A 16,267-nucleotide genomic window follows, 5' to 3' on the forward strand; every position below is an offset into this window, starting at 1 on the left:
GACTGGCAGAGCACCTAAGGAATTACACCCCCAACTTCCTCCCAGGAATGACTAATCATCAGCATGCATCAGTTGCAGCATAGAGAGACAGCAACCATCAGTCTCTGCACATGGTGCATTAACACTTGTCATACATAGCAAGGCGACAGGTCTTGGCCTGCGTCGAGGCCACTATGCCACAACGCTGTCGCCACCAACAAGCCGCGACACTAATATCTTGATTTCAATGGGCATAAAGGCTTTCTATTGCACTTCTGGCTCCAACCCCAATGCGGACATCTTGTTCCACTACATTGACAGTAAGCCGGAGAAGATCAGCAGGAATCCCGAGTGGCGGACCCACACCAATCAACTATTGATGACCTATCACGACAATAGGTCATCAATAATAAATTCCCAGAAAACCCTTTTAATCTGTGGACCACCGTTGGTCCTTTTGAGTTTTTGCTTACACAGAGCTGTACAGGTTCAGTGCTGTGCAGGAGCTTCAGCACAGACCCTTTAATTTGAATGCAGCTGAGTTGCAGTTTTTAGTACAGTGCCTTCATGGGTGAGGTACAATGCAGGAAAAATACCTCACAGACCCCAACAGATCAGTAAATGACACCATTTTTTGGAGTAAAACGACTTTCACATGAATATACTTCTTGGCTCCAGGTAGTAGGAAATATCAGATGACCATTTTTATTTAGACTGGTTTCCATGTTACACATGAAACACAGAATAATTTGTTTGTACCTATCTATCTACCCAGATGCTAGTTGAAACACACCTACGTTGCAAGGGGTAGCGGTTTACAATAATGTAACAATAATACGTTTTCACTGATGTTTTACCATAGTAGTACCAATAAGGAAATCTATCTTGAAATAACAGGACAGAATATATAAATTAGCTAAATATCACAAGGCTACATAACCCCACTACTCTGTAGGCTTAATGTGTACTTTTTATTTCTCGTGCTGGGGAATTGGGAGATCCCCCTAAAGTTGTAGAACCCATCTCTAAACTCTTTAAAGGCACCCAGTAAAGATGGCAATAATTTCAGCAACCCTAAGGATTACGAACTTAATGTGTGTTATGAAGTAGCTAAGGCATTGCTTTGGTTCCTGATTGGCTTTGCTACGTTCCTGTAAGAAGATCCCTCTGGAGTAAACTGTGGGAGACAGATATCCACTCTAAGAGCAACTTTTTTTTTTCTCAATAAATTTTTATTCAAGAATCATGGTACATGTCATAAACATACAGAAATTTCACAAATTAAAAAGCTTAGTCACGATGATTTAGTTGGAAGTCTTGCCCATACAATCTTCTAGTTTTCAACATTTGAAATATTAACACTTGATAGGTACTCTAAGAGCAACTTTAAGTTTTTCCAAATTTAATTTAAAAAGGCAAAGGGCCGATAAAGGTGGAAAATAAAGAAAAAAGCCATACTCATCTGTCCAATGACCTCCCCTGTCCACGGCCACTGCTTCACCACCAATCACCTGCCTCAGTGGCATCTGTGCATGAGATCACGAATCCTAGTAATTGGTAAGTTGTCATGTGAGCAATGAATGTAGATAAAGCAATATAAACAGCAGCAACTGAAGATTACAAGAGTCTACTGGTGTTATACACGCCTGATCCCCAAGGCAAGGAGAACAAGATGCAAAGCCCGGCTTTAAGTTCTGGATCAAGACCAAAACAACATCCAAGAAAGTATATGCAATACGGGCAGCATGAGATGAAATAAGGCTTATATTCTTTATTCCTCCATAGTAAAAGAAACACCAGCGATTTCGACCCGTCAATGGGCTGGTGTTTCTTTTACTATGAAGGAATAAAGAATATAAGCCTTATTTCATCTCATGCTGCCTGGATTGCATATACTTTCCTGGATGTGAGCAATGAATGACATCTAACAGCTCCAGTCACTTCTAGGATCGGACCAGAGTAGTTGTGTAAGACAAGGGAAGCCATTGGACAGGTGAGCATGGATTTCTTCTTTATTTTCCACCTCTATCTGCTTCTCGCACTTGTTAGACGTCCCTTTAAGTCTTTACATGGAATACTATTCACAATACTATAAGTATTGCAATACATATTATGTAACAATTCCTCTTCCAATGAAAAAAATTAACTTTCTTGAGGCAAGCATTGCTATAAGCATCCATGGTGAAAAACACACAAATGATGAAGTCAGAGTGCATCTTGCTTTGTCCTAATGGATAAGAGAGGCCATCAGCCTGTGCTGTATGTTTACTAAGTGATTAACTAGATTAAAATTGTTTATATATGCAAAAGTTTGTTCACTTTATATGAGCCGTTTGTTATTACAGCTTTTGGAAATTTTATACAAAAACATTGCTCTGTGTTCCATATGAAATCCACTTCACTAAATTTCCTTCTTATGGTAAATCATTAAACTTGCATATTTTTCATAAATGATGATTCACAAAAAAAAAAATATTGTAATCCATTGCAACTGCTAATTTACCTAAATGGGTTTTCGGTTATACATAACTACTATATAATTGTAAAAACAGCAATTAAGGGAGTTGCATATCCTCTGGGTGAATACACATGAACACTAACATATACAGGAGGTGGACCAAAATGTGGAAACACCGTACAAAATGCATGCCTTCAATTACATTGGATTATAAATCATGTTTCAATAAGACATGTAGAGTTTTAAGTGAAGGTAATGTGACACAGATGCTGCCAGACAGAAGTGAACATTTGCCTGAGCAACAAGGTTCCGGTGGTCAGGGGTTTCAGCCACCCAGCTGCTGCTGCCAGCCGGCTCCCAAAACCACCCATAGCAGGGCAATAACAATCTTTATTTATATAGCGCCAACATATTCCGCAGCGCTTACAAGACAGGAAGAACAGAAACAAAACACGGTTACATGTAGTAATCAGTTGATGGAAATAGTAGGGGTGAGGGTCCTGCCCCAATGAGATTACATACTACAGCTAATGGGGTGATACAGAAGGTAAAGGGGCTGGAGATGTGCATTGTATGGCGAGGTGGAGAGTGAGGGATGCTATACACAGACAATGGTCAAAATTGAGCCGTATAGAGGCTGAATAGGTAGGGCTGCAGGGGCCAGTTGATTGCCGCTGGCAGGGATTGTAATCAGTAGGATAGGGAGTATGTTATCAGGTGGAGTAAAGAGGGGCAAGAGGTAAAGTACACACAAATTTGGCAGGAAAGCTCCCAGCCAAGCAGGGGTCAAACAGCAGCTCGAAGCTAATGATCAAAATCCCATGCATTTCGTTTGTTGTTTCCATATTTTTGTCCACCCCCTGTACATATCTATCCAAACACATAAATATCCACAGATATACATGTAAAAACACGTGCTTTGCCCTTTACATCACTGAAAGTAGAATTGAATGAAAATGCAAAATACTTGTATTTTCAAAAATGCATGCATTTTCAAATGCGTTTTTTCTTTTTTCATCAAATAAAAGTACTGAAGCCCCCCTTAGTGTCTTTCTCCATTTCCTAAATGCTTATCGCTGTAGGGCAACATTGATTAGGAAGAATACTACCACTCTGCTTATCCCCCTCTACTACACTGAGAAACACTGGCGGGGAAGGCTAATGTAATTTTGGCTACAATCTATAACTCCCACCTGGGTACACTACAGTGAAATGATGGAGGACTTGATGGTATGTCTGTTCCTGGGGATGGTCTTATGATGGAGTGTGTTGCACGCCCTCCAAAGGAAAAGGAGCTCCGGGAGTCATGAAGGTAATTAAACAGCAAAACTCCTGTGTGTTTGTTTCTTCAGGTAATAGTTAGGGTTGACACTTAAAGGGGCTGTCCGGCCATAAACATTAGGTCTCATTACTTCTGTTTGCCCAATATAATGCACTTTGTAATATACATTGTGCATTGTAAATTAGCCAAACAGAAGTTATTCACTTACCATTTGGAGTGCCCCCCCCCCCCCTGTGTTGCTCCTCGGTTGCCATGGTTCCGACAAGTCTCTTGTCCTCTTCTTGTCGGGACGACGGGGACAAGCTTCTTCAGCACAGCTCTGCGCATGTGCAGAAGAACTTCAGCCACTGGGAAGCTCAGTTCTGCCTGCAGGGGAGGCGTGGCTGCTGGCTCTTCATCTCCAAGGTAAGAATGAGTGGAGGGGCGGGCTCTCGTGGGGGAGGGGGGGAGGAGGGGGGAGGATGGATGGATGGATGTGTGCAAGTGGTGGTGGGGGGGCTGTGTGTGTGTGTGTGTGTGCAGTGATGTGTGCTACTGTAATGTCAGGAGACCCAGCTGTCAGAAGTCGGGGGGGGGGGGGGCTGTGTGTGTGTGTGTGTGTGTGCAGTCATGTGTGCTACTGTAATGTCAGGAGACCCTGCGGTCATATAGACTTGTAGCGGTGGGGTGTGCGGTCACATAGACTTGTAGCGGCGGGGTGTGCGGTCACATAGACTTAAGGCGGTGGAGTGTGCAATCACATAGACTTGTCGCGGTGGAGTGTGCGGTCACATAGACTTGTAGCAGTGGGGTGTGCGGTCACATAGACTTGTAGCGGTGGAGTGTGCGGTCACATAGACTTGTCGGGGTGGGGTGTCCCGTCACATAGATTTGTAGCTGTGGGGGGGGGGTCTGTCACAGTAATTTGTCACGTGGGGTTGGAGGGGGGCTGTGACAGTAATTTGCCGCGCTGGGGGGGGGGGGTAGCGTGGGGCTGTCACAGTAATTTTTCACACGGTATAATCATGCCTGTGCAGGGAGGGGAGGAGGTGAGCTGTGTCTGTTGTGAATGGTGGATCCTGTGTTATCTATATATAGGTATCACTGTACTTGTAGGGGGGAGGGGCAGGGGGTGCTGTTAGTGTACTTGTGTGTGGGCACTGTAAAGGGGGACTCTGTGGGGGAGGTCACAGGGGGGGGCACTGTATAGGGACGCTGTGGATGGGGGGACTGTGGGGGGCATGTGGAGGGGGGCTACTTTGGAGTGCACTGTGGGGGACTCTGGGGGGTGGCATGTGTAGGGGGGGTACTGTGGGGGGGAATACTGGGGGTGCACTGTTGAGGGGGGACTGTGGAGAATGCTGTGGTTGGGGGGAATGAGGGGGGGTACTTTGGAGGGCACTGTAGGGGTGACACTGGGGGGCACTGTGGGGGGGCATGTGTAGGGGGTACTGTAGAGGGCACTGTTTGTGGCACTGTAGGGGGGGTCGCTGTGGGAGGGGCACTATGGGGGCATGTGTGTGTGGGGAAATGTTTTGTTTTACTTTACTTTAGCAGGGTAGGGGGGCAGTAAGTAGCCTTGCAGTGGGGGGCTGCAGGAGAGTTCTCTCTCGGCTCTCCCCAGCCCCTCTCCATTCACTATACATAGTGCTGCTGTTTACACTCATGCTAGGATTTTATCCTGAACCATGAGTGTATAACACAGTCTCCCCTGGCCACACCCCCTCTGATTATAGTATGTAGCTGGGGGCGGGGCCTGGGCGGGGAGAGACTGTAGAGCAGTTCAATAGAGGTGGGCGTGTCATGGGCGGGGCTAGGACGTGAGCTGAGGGAGGCCATGAAATCCTGCCTTTTCATGTCTCTTACTGCCATCGGGAGCGTGCACACAGAAGAGGGAGAGCGCAGAGCATTGTGGGAAGGCAGCACAGAGGCGCCATCTTTGAAAGCTGCAGTGAAGATCAGATTCTAAGGTAAGAAACTGACATTGCAGCTGATCTGCCTGCCGGTTTGAGCCCCTGTATGCTGTGTGTTACTATCCTTACTGAAAGGGAAGCAGCAGCATTATAAAAATTTTTACCCTGTGTGGCCGGACAACCCCTTTAATACATTTTCATAAATCCAGTTTAGGAGATGGTGACTGGAAATTCCATTGTTTTTACACTAAAGTTCCGTATTTTCTGCCTATCAAGATTTTTTACTGTACCTTGATCCTTTCCTAGACTCAGAAAGAAAGCTGTGAGTCACCTTCCTTTAGCCAGCCAGCAGCACTTATTGCTGTTTTTATAGACTCCTCCAGCAGTATAGAGCCTCGTCTGGCACAGCAGAAATGCAGTCCTAAGCTTTTGCTCACAACCTGAAGGTTGCAGGTTCAATCCCCATTTGGTTCAAATAGCCAGCTCAAGGTTGATGACTCCGCCTTCCATCCCTCTGAGGTCAGTAAAATAAGTACCCAGCTTGCCGTGGGGTAAACAACTGGGGAAGGCAATGGCAAAACACCCAAAAAACAGTCTGCCAAGAAAATGTCACAATGTGACATCACCACAGGAGTCAGTCATGACTTGGTTCCTGCACCAGGGGATTTTACCTTTACCTACCACAGCATAGAGCTCAGAGGCTTAAATAATTCTGAACCACAGAGGTTAATCTGTTCCTCTGATCTAAACTCTTTGGTTTTCCAGTCACCAACTGCAACATAACCATCAATTCAGCCCATACAAAGAGGATATTAAAATATATTAAACCATCATAACATTGAAAACCCATATTTATCCTATCCTATTTTCCCAGAGCACGATTAACAATTAGTAGGAATAACTGTGGTTCACTACACTAACAGTGGCTGTCACTCTGGAGAACTTGGTGAAAATATTTATAGTATTTCATGGTCAGCTACTGATTTCTATGTAGTGCTACATTTGTACATGGAAATGGGTATTAGCCAGCAACTTCTACTCATCGTGAAAACTGATTGCAGGAACTCAAGAAGATGATCCCCAATGACCAATTTATCAGATATCGAATTGATGGGACAACTGCTTCATGGACATGTTAAAATCTATTCTGTAAAGTATGGTGACATAAAAAAAAGAGAGGGGCGCCCCACAGCAGAAATCCAACTAAGCCTTAAATTATTATACAACCTCAATTTGAAAAAAGTTGAGATGCAGTGTAAAATGTAAATAAAAAAAGAATGCAATGATTTGGAAATCTCATATAATCATATTTTATTCACAATAGAACTTAAGGTCCATTTACATGGGACGAATGTCGAGCAACCGATGCCTGACACTCATCCTTGTGTTTCCTCGCTCCCATGCTAACGGAGCGGCCAGCAGGGGGCGGCGCAGTGCAGGAGATTTCTCTCCTCTCGCTCCTCCACCTCTCTCCATTGAGATAACACAGCGGCTGTTCACTACTGAACAGCTGCTGTTTAAACTGAACGATGAGCGGATCGTCCATCGTTTACACAGCAAAAAGATCAGCAATGAGCTCATCGCTTATTGTTCTGTTTAAACAGCTGCTGTTCAGTAGCAAACAGCCGCTGTGCTATCTCAATGGAGAGGGGCGGGGGAGCGAGAGGAAAGAAATCTCCTGCACTGCCTTGTCCCCCTGCTGGCCGCTCCATGAACCAGCCTGGTGTGCTAGCTCCCATGCAGGAGCACGGAAGCGCGGAGACCCAGGGGCGAGTATGAGGCATCGTTTGCCTGACACTCGTCCTATATAAATGCGCCTATAGGCTGAGATCCGCTGCGGGATATCGCAACGCCTGTGGACAGACAGCCTAACAGTTCTGGGTCTTCTCTGTGGGATTTTTTTGTTTCATAATGCGCCAAGTGTTTTCTATATGTGAAAGGTCTGGACGGCAAGTGGCCGTTCAGCATTCGGACTCTTCTTCTGCAAAGCAATGCTGTTGTGATGGATGCAGTATGTGCATTAGCATTGTCTTGCTAAAATATGGAAGGCCTTTCTTGAAGGATGTCTAGATGGGAGCATATGTTGTTCTAAAACCTCTATATACTGCTTAGCATTGATAGTGCCTTTTAAGATATGTAAGCTGCACATGCCATAGGCACTAATTTTTCCCCTATAGCATTCAAAATTCAAGCTTTTGAAATGTACAGTAATAACAAGTTGGATGGTCCCTCTCCTCTTGAGTTCACAAGACATGGCATCTGTGCTTTCTAAAATGAATTTCAAATTTTGATTCATCTGACTCCCTTTTGCTTCAGGACAATTTAAGTGAGCTTTGGCCCAGAGAGGACGCCAGCCTTTATGTATTGTTTTGATATGCTTTTTTCTTTGCATGATGCAGCCTTAATTTGCATTTGTGATTGCACAGTGCACTGTGTTCACTGACAAGGATTTCTGGAAGTATTCCTGAGCCCATGACGTGATCTACAGTACAGAATCATGCCTGTTTTTTAATGCAGTGCTGCCTGAGGGCCCAAAGACCTCAAACATCCAATATTGACAGTCAGCCTTGCCCCTTATACACATGAATTTCTCCAGATTCTTAGTTTTTTTTGATGATGCTATGCACTGCATATGGTGGGATAGTCAATGCCTTCACAATTTACCGTCACAGAACATTTTTCTGAAATTGTTCCACAATATTTAGATGCAGTTTTCACAGCACAGTGAACTTCTGACCATTTTTGTTTCTGAGAGACTCTGTCTCTCTAACATGCTCTTTTAATACACAGTCATGTGACTTAATAGAAGATTCACCCTCCAGCTGTCTATCATTAGTACCACTTACTTTTCCAGCCTTTTGGTAAAACTTTCTCAACATTTCTGAGATCTGTTACTGCCATCAATTTCTAAATGAGTTAATATTTTTTAATGATATCTGTTCTATGTTCTGTTGTGAATAAAATATGGTTGTAAGAAATTTCCTAACTACAGCAATCTTTTTTTTCTTTACGTTTCTTAACATTTCACACAGTGTCCCAACTGTTTTGGAATTGGGGTTGTAACATTTTCCATTTCCAGTTCTATTAAACACAAATGACACATTTTGTGTCAAATCAGAGGCAATAAATGATGCCAGGAATGTCAGATAATGAGTTGATATATTCTTCACCTGTGAAAAACTATAACCATGACCACACAGTGGCCTGAGCAATAAGGGGGCCCACTGCAGCACTAAACACAGCATCCTAGAGTCTACTGAATTACTTGTAAGGGACTTACGTAATAAATTTAATCGCTCTCAATTTCTATTTTATTGTGAGAGAGACATAAGGGAGTAACATAGTATGCAAGGCTGAAAAAAGACAAATGTCCATCCAGTTCAGCCTGTATATGATAAGCTATTAGAGAGCAAGGGCTTCTTTTACAGTTCTTGCACAGGGGCACTCTGCTGTCTGTTTCAAGCCCTTAGCCATATACTTAACTATTTTACGAAAGTACAATATATTGGAAAATGGCGTCCTATACCAAGATGATTGTATGTATATTTAGATGTATGTCGATATCAAAGAAAGTCAGAAATTAAACTGATTACATTCCAGCAAGTATTTTGTTTTAGTTTACACCCATAGGACATATGTAAGCCATCCTTTATAATCTTTCACACGTATCATTGTAATGATTCTCTTGGTAACAGTGTTCTTCTAGCTTCTGGCCTGCAGTTTAAACTACTAGCTTATTAAATGTTGATTTCTTTCAAGTGTGAGTTATCAGAAACATTTTCTAGCTCTCTCCTCTTGTTTAGAGATGCCCGTTTTGGTGTTTTAGTGTCACAATGACATCCTAATTTATTCTCACATATCACTATTTCCTTGGCAACTTGACCCACGTGACACGTGTTAATGCAAGTCTTCATTTCTCACTCAAACATCCAATGCATATTATCTCAATGCACAAGCCCATGGGAAATAGACCACAGGACAGAAAATTATTATTAATCTGCAGAGAGCTTTGCTCACAGCAGTTGTCTTGTGCATAGATATGAAAACACAGTCTAAGTGGAAATCCTGTTAATCAATTAAACTAATATGTTGTTTTATTTTTAGCCTCAGTCTGGTACAGATTGGAAGTGCATTCAAGAAGTATGCATGTAACCTTTTTATGCATTCATTCATTCAGAGGATGAAGGTGCCATCAGTCATGCACTAAATTAACTTTTAAGGCTTAGTTTCTGGCTGACATATTCCCAAAGAACGTTTTATGAGCATGGCGTATTTCTTGGGCAAAGTCCTCATTTGTAGTTAAATCATTGAATTAATTTTGTTCAATTTTTTTAACTCATCCAAAGCATATGTGTTTTATTATTACTTATTCGCAGAAGTAGATATTTTATATATTCCATTTTTTAATTAAAACAGAAGATTCTTAAATATCAGTTATTTGAAAAATTACATTACTCTTTCTCTATTGGGTTGTGCGTATACATGTTTTAATAGATATCACTGTCTCCAGTCTTCAGTAGATATAGACAGTAAAAAGAGAAAAAAAAGAGATAAAAAAACACAAACATACATTACTGGATACAAAACAATGAAAAACAGCTTAAAACTGAACCTAATGTGTGGGCGAGTCAGGAAGGGGAAGGGCAAGGTATGAGAAAGCAGGTCCAGTCATTAGTCTTGTATCACTTTTGGTTCCGATCTAACACAGGAACATGCAGCTCGCAATTATCCCAGACTAGGTCTCTCCCGTTAGGATCCAGCTGTCAAACCTTGTGGATGCCTGGACAGTAATCCAGGAAGCATAGAAGCAAGGGTATGTATTGAACTCATCTGCCCACATCTCCTTGTACCACATGAGGGTATTCATTACGTCCGTCCACATCACCCTGGATGGGATGGGGGGGGGGGCGGCAATTCCTGGGCATAATCTGTCTGGTAGCGAGAACGAAGAATTGTAGGAGTACCTTCCTAATGAGGGAAACAGAACCTGGGAACATAGATAGTAGGGCGATCTTAGGGGTAAGTCTAATGGATGATCCACATGTCTAGTTGTGCAGCACAGCGATATCCTGCCACAGCACGGCTATGGGGGGTGCGGCATTCCCACCAGATATGAGCCATAGTACCAATAGCTCCAGAACAAAGGTGAAATTTGGTCAAAAACTTTATTCAATCACTCGGGAATTCTGTACTATCTTGATAGAATTTTATAATTGAGTTCTTGCAGTCTGCATAAGATTGTCATCTTGCGTGTTAGAATATGGGCTTTATTTCATAGTTCCTATGGCCAGCTTCTACTATTATAACTATCTCCTGATAATATTTTATGTTTCTCCCTACTTTTCTTCTAATTTCTACTTCCATTCTATTTTATCAATACTTTTAAACGTATGCTTTTTTCTATGCACTGTAGCATGTCATGTCCCAGCAATTACTGAAGAAGAGGTTTTTCCTCGAAACGCTGGTTTTACTCCTCATATAATAAAGTCTTTATATTTTATCATTACCATTTTTTGGAGTCGTTGCGCCTTGAGCCATTTTTCTCTCACTCCCACTGTCAATTATTTTATAGACCACTATAAAGCTCATACTGAGATCCTAAAGTTAAACTTAATTTTACAGTAAACAACGGAAAAAATCACCCTCCCCTCTAATCTCCCTTTTTGCTCCTTGACAGTCTTCTTAGAAATCAGTGCAGTTGTTTATGGTTTATAACAAAAGAGTCTAACAATAGCAATGGAAATAGTTTCTGTCTTCTTTGAATCTTGTTCACTACCTCATCAGGTCAAGATCAGTCTAGCAATGAAAACGTAACCGTAAGAGATAGCATAAAGCATGAATACTAAACAGTTATATGTCTCATATCTTAGAAGAGTGTTTTACACAACTTTAGTATTTTACAGCAATACCAGTGGCAGGAAAATGAGGCAGCAGGGAATTTCAGAAGGAATTCAGATGAGCCAGACCTAGTACTGTATCACAGAAAGGGAAATATACAAAACAAACAATCACTGAAAATGGCCATATATTTACTGATACAGGAGGGCAAATATGTGCACCACCTCAGCATGCAGGCAGCCACGCTGCCAAATGAGGGAGCCAATTACACCTGTGGAGGACACCGATGAGACAGCCAATCACACAACCTCCTAACATAGAGGAGGGTGGCTGCTTAGTGTATACTCCTACACAGTACATGCCCCCAAATCTTTTCAGACGAGCAGGCATGTACTCGAAAATGGTGATACTCGCTCGAGTAATTTGCCTTAACGAGTACGCTCGCTCATCTCTACTTCTGATACATGTAGTGCACCAGGCAGAATAGCAACCTATTCATGATGCCATAATAGTTCGGTGGACTGCTGTGCACCTCATAGAGTGAACCACATTTGTACTGCCAAACTCGGTCGCACTGCATGTGAATAATACATAATAAATGCGAGGTATTAGTTTGATTTTGGCCAAAATACTTGAGCTCACAAGCAAATTGTCAAGGCTCTAGAGTACTCAGCCATCTTGCCCATAGTTTTTCGTACTTGCATTCTGCCTTTCTTTTAATATATAATGCTGTTACATGTGTTGCTGTGATCTGTAGTTCTGAGCTTCCTAGCAGCACAGCCCTCACAGGGTTAATTTATTGAGCTGGCTGGGTGTGGTACTTCCTGCTAGCCAATCTCCTGGGTCTGTGCTCACATATAAACCCAGCTCCTGGTCAGTCTCTGCCTGGTGTTCATGGTGAGCAGTCATGAATCCTTGTCTGTTGAAGCTAGCTGTGTGATCTGTGTCTTGCTGGTTCATGTCCGTTTGTTCGTTTATATTCTATCAGTTTTGTGTTAGCTTGCTGTGTGACCTGCTATCTGTGTCCTGTCCTGTTGCAGCGTTCTGTGTGAACTCTGTCCTGTTCTGCTGGACTCCTGGTTAGTGTAGGAACTAGCAGTATAACCAGGAGCCGTGAAGTGGCCTGCTAGCTTTCACGTTTTGTACAAAATGTCAACTAATACCTGGTATTTATATTCAGCTTCCTATCTGTTACTAGTGGTTACATTTTGGCTGTTGTATGCTGTGTATTCTGGTTCTGTGTGTCCTGTTGTTCAGTCCCTGTCATGTGGCATGTGAATGTGCCTTGTTCTGGTGTGTGGCTCCTAGGATCAGCGTGGGCCCAGATCCGAAGACCGCTGGGCTGCCCTTATTGGGGCAATGTTCCTGTTTAGGTAGGGCCACTCCATTACTGCCCTGTAGCACAGGGTCAGTTTGCCAGAAACCCATGTGCATACCTAGTCCTCCTTTGGTTACAATCGTGTGGGCCCCGTGCTTAGTTTGCCCACAGGATCGTAACAAATGCCTTCTCCAATGTCAGCAGCCAGTTAACTTTTTTTACAAGCCAGTGTTGTGCAATCAATTTATGCACTGTATATAACAGTCTTGTTATTGTTATTTGATCAGATTTCCCTACAGGTAGATCAGATATAGACAGTCCATATGTGTTTTGAAGCAGCATCCAGGGTTACTTCCAAATATAACTTCACTCACGTCATCCAGTGAAGATAATCTTTATTGTGCCCATACACAGCATTGCTGTGTATGGGCACAATAAAGATTATTAAAGATTTACGCAGAAGCGAAAACGTGCGATTTTTGTGCAATTCGATTTTAACATTAGAAAGTCCCATTGACATTTGCAGTAAAAAAAAATGCAGCGATATCACAGCATTAAAAAAACGCTAGTGGGTAAAAACCCTTAGTGATAAAAATCTAAAAACTTTTTTTGTTATTGGTTTATTCATTATCCATAAACCGGAAAAGGTTCCATGGTTTTTCTTTTGCAAAGTGTGTGAGACACATATATTCGATATTGGAAGCGTGGCAGATATTAAGAGATAAGTGCGAACTGTCTAACTGAATTCTTTGTCATGATAACAACCATGATCTATAAATGTACTTACGGTATATAACATGTTCAATAAGTGTTCAAAAAAATGAAATAAAATAAAAAACTATATAAAAACTTTGTTAAAAGACAGTTAAGATCACTTTGCTGCATTGCAATCCATAAATTAGATTTACAGAATTTAAAAAAAGCATTTTGTTTTCACAATTAGACTTTTGTTTTATCTCTTTAGAAACAGAGGATTTACAGTTTTATAAAAATAAAGTCTGTTGATTGTATAATGAAAAGCTGTTAGCATAATTTCTTTGCTGCAAGTGAATGGAAAACATTCTTTGGAACCTTTCCTGAGCATGTTTGTCTAACAAAAGTATACTGTGCATTGCAAGACAGAGTTTTAGTGCACTACAATGACTCGGAGGTAATATTTTTGAGAATGTACATCTTTGGTGATAATCTTCTTTATCATGTCCATCCACTAATTTCTCAAAATTCATTGCTATCAGAGAAGGTCATAGGAGCAATCTATCTCTAAATAGGGCACTGCTTTTCCCACTTATTTAACATCCTAATCTACTTTACGTTACCACGGAGGGGAAAACTTGTGTGCCAGAAAAATCTACCTACATATACACTGATGTGCTCATAAATTTTAATGGGCAAATGTACGTCGAATAGATGTCCTACTTGTATACATTTGTCTGGGATAAGTCATATGCAATGTTGTATGCAACCATAATGTCTACTTAATAAGATCTTCGCAAACTTAAATACATACCTGTGTTTTTCTTATTATATGACATTTTTGAGAATACTTGCTGTTATTATTATTTTTACCATCATGGCCATCAAGTTGGACACTGAAGTTGAGTGATAAATAAGAAACAGTACAATATCATTTGTGAAATGCCCAATGCTATTTCCTATTTCAATGTCTATGAGCATCATACCTAATTTGTTCAGCTAGAGGCTGTATGGATAATGTGAATACCATAGGGGACATTTTCTAGTCCCACTTGTAATTTTAAATACTTTCCCTGAGGAAACATTCCAAAGACTAGAACTCTTCTGTTAACCACAAAAAGATCTCATCACTCTATTATTTAACTGGTGCACCAATTTTGTTCAAAACTGCCTTTATATATTTCCAGGCAAACCTAAAAAGCATCAGCTCCACATCAATAGACAGAGAAGACGTTCACTTTGCTTATTTTGGTGAATTAAGTGGACCATAAGTCCAGAGCTATTCCCTAATCTTTTCTGTTCATTCTTCCCCGCCACTGATCTGCCATGTTGTGTCTATAGTCATAGTGCCACCAGCCACAGCCTCACACACCATAGCACCAACAACAACAATACATTTAATTATAGGAGGCTTACCTAATGCCTGCAAAATCACAGAGCCACAAAGCTCCTGTCTCCAATACTTCCTTCACTGATCATTTGAAAAACAGGACAGGAAGAAGTCCATACAAAAGAATGTGTAGTAATTTCAGCTTACCAAAATATATCAGATCCAGTTGTTGATAAGGACAGAACATGAAAGAAAACACTTGGCTTTGGTAACATGTATTCTGTACTTGAGGCAAAGATCTGAAAAAACACCTAGCCTTCGAGTAGACAGAAAAATAAAAACACTAATTTAATGGAAACATATAAAAAACAAAATACAATATGTCCTCAATACATCAGTAATGTTCCAGAAGATACTAGAGTGCTGGAAGTTTTCTAGGACCTTTAAGTGAATATTACAACCAGACTAAGACTGTACACAGGGATCATATAGTGGTCACATACCATACAAGCAAACTGCAAGCACAGTGAATGGCAGGCTAGACAATTATATCCAGTGACTCCTGGTCATGTTTTCTCTAAATGTAGTCCCTCGCATTCTCTTTTGTTCTCTATTTGGCCTAGACTGCCTTTAAGACTTCACTGCCACCATTTGTCATTCCAGAGTTTGTTCCCCCCGCCCTTATTACAGCACATTAAATAGTGTCCCCTTTCTTATTATATGACATTTTTGAGAATATTTGCTGTTATTATTATTTTACCATCATGGCCATCAAGTTGGACACTGAAGTTGAGTGATAAATAAGAAACAGTACAATATCATTTGTGAAATGCCCAATGCTATTTCCTATTTCAATGTCTATGAGCATCATACCTAATTTGTTCAGCTAGAGGCTGTATGGATAATGTGAATACCATAGGGGACATTTTCTAGTCCCACTTGTAATTTTAAATACTTTCCCTGAGGAAACATTCCAAAGACTAAAACTCTTCTGTTAACCACAAAAAGATCTCATTACTCTATTATTTAACTGGTGCACCAATTTTGTTCAAAACTGCCTTTATATATTTCCAGGCAAACCTAAAAAGCATCAGCTCCACATCAATAGACAGAGAAGACGTTCACTTTGCTTATTTTGGTGAATTAAGTGGACCATAAGTCCAGAGCTATTCCCTAATCTTTTCTGTTCATTCTTCCCCGCCACTGATCTGCCATGTTGTGTCTATAGTCGTAGCGCCACCAGCCACAGCCTCACACACCATAGCACCAACAACAACAATACATTTAATTATAGGAGGCTTACCTAATGCCTGCAAAATAACAGAGCCACAAAGCTCCTGTCTCCAATACTTCCTTCACTGATCATTTGAAAAACAGGGCAGGAAGAAGTCCATACAAAAGAATGTGTAGTAATTTCAGCTTACCAAAATATATCAGAACCAGTTGTTGATAAGGACAGAACACGAAAGAAAACACT

Source organism: Eleutherodactylus coqui, chromosome 1, assembly GCF_035609145.1.
Source record: "Eleutherodactylus coqui strain aEleCoq1 chromosome 1, aEleCoq1.hap1, whole genome shotgun sequence".
NCBI lineage: Eukaryota > Metazoa > Chordata > Amphibia > Anura > Eleutherodactylidae > Eleutherodactylus > Eleutherodactylus coqui.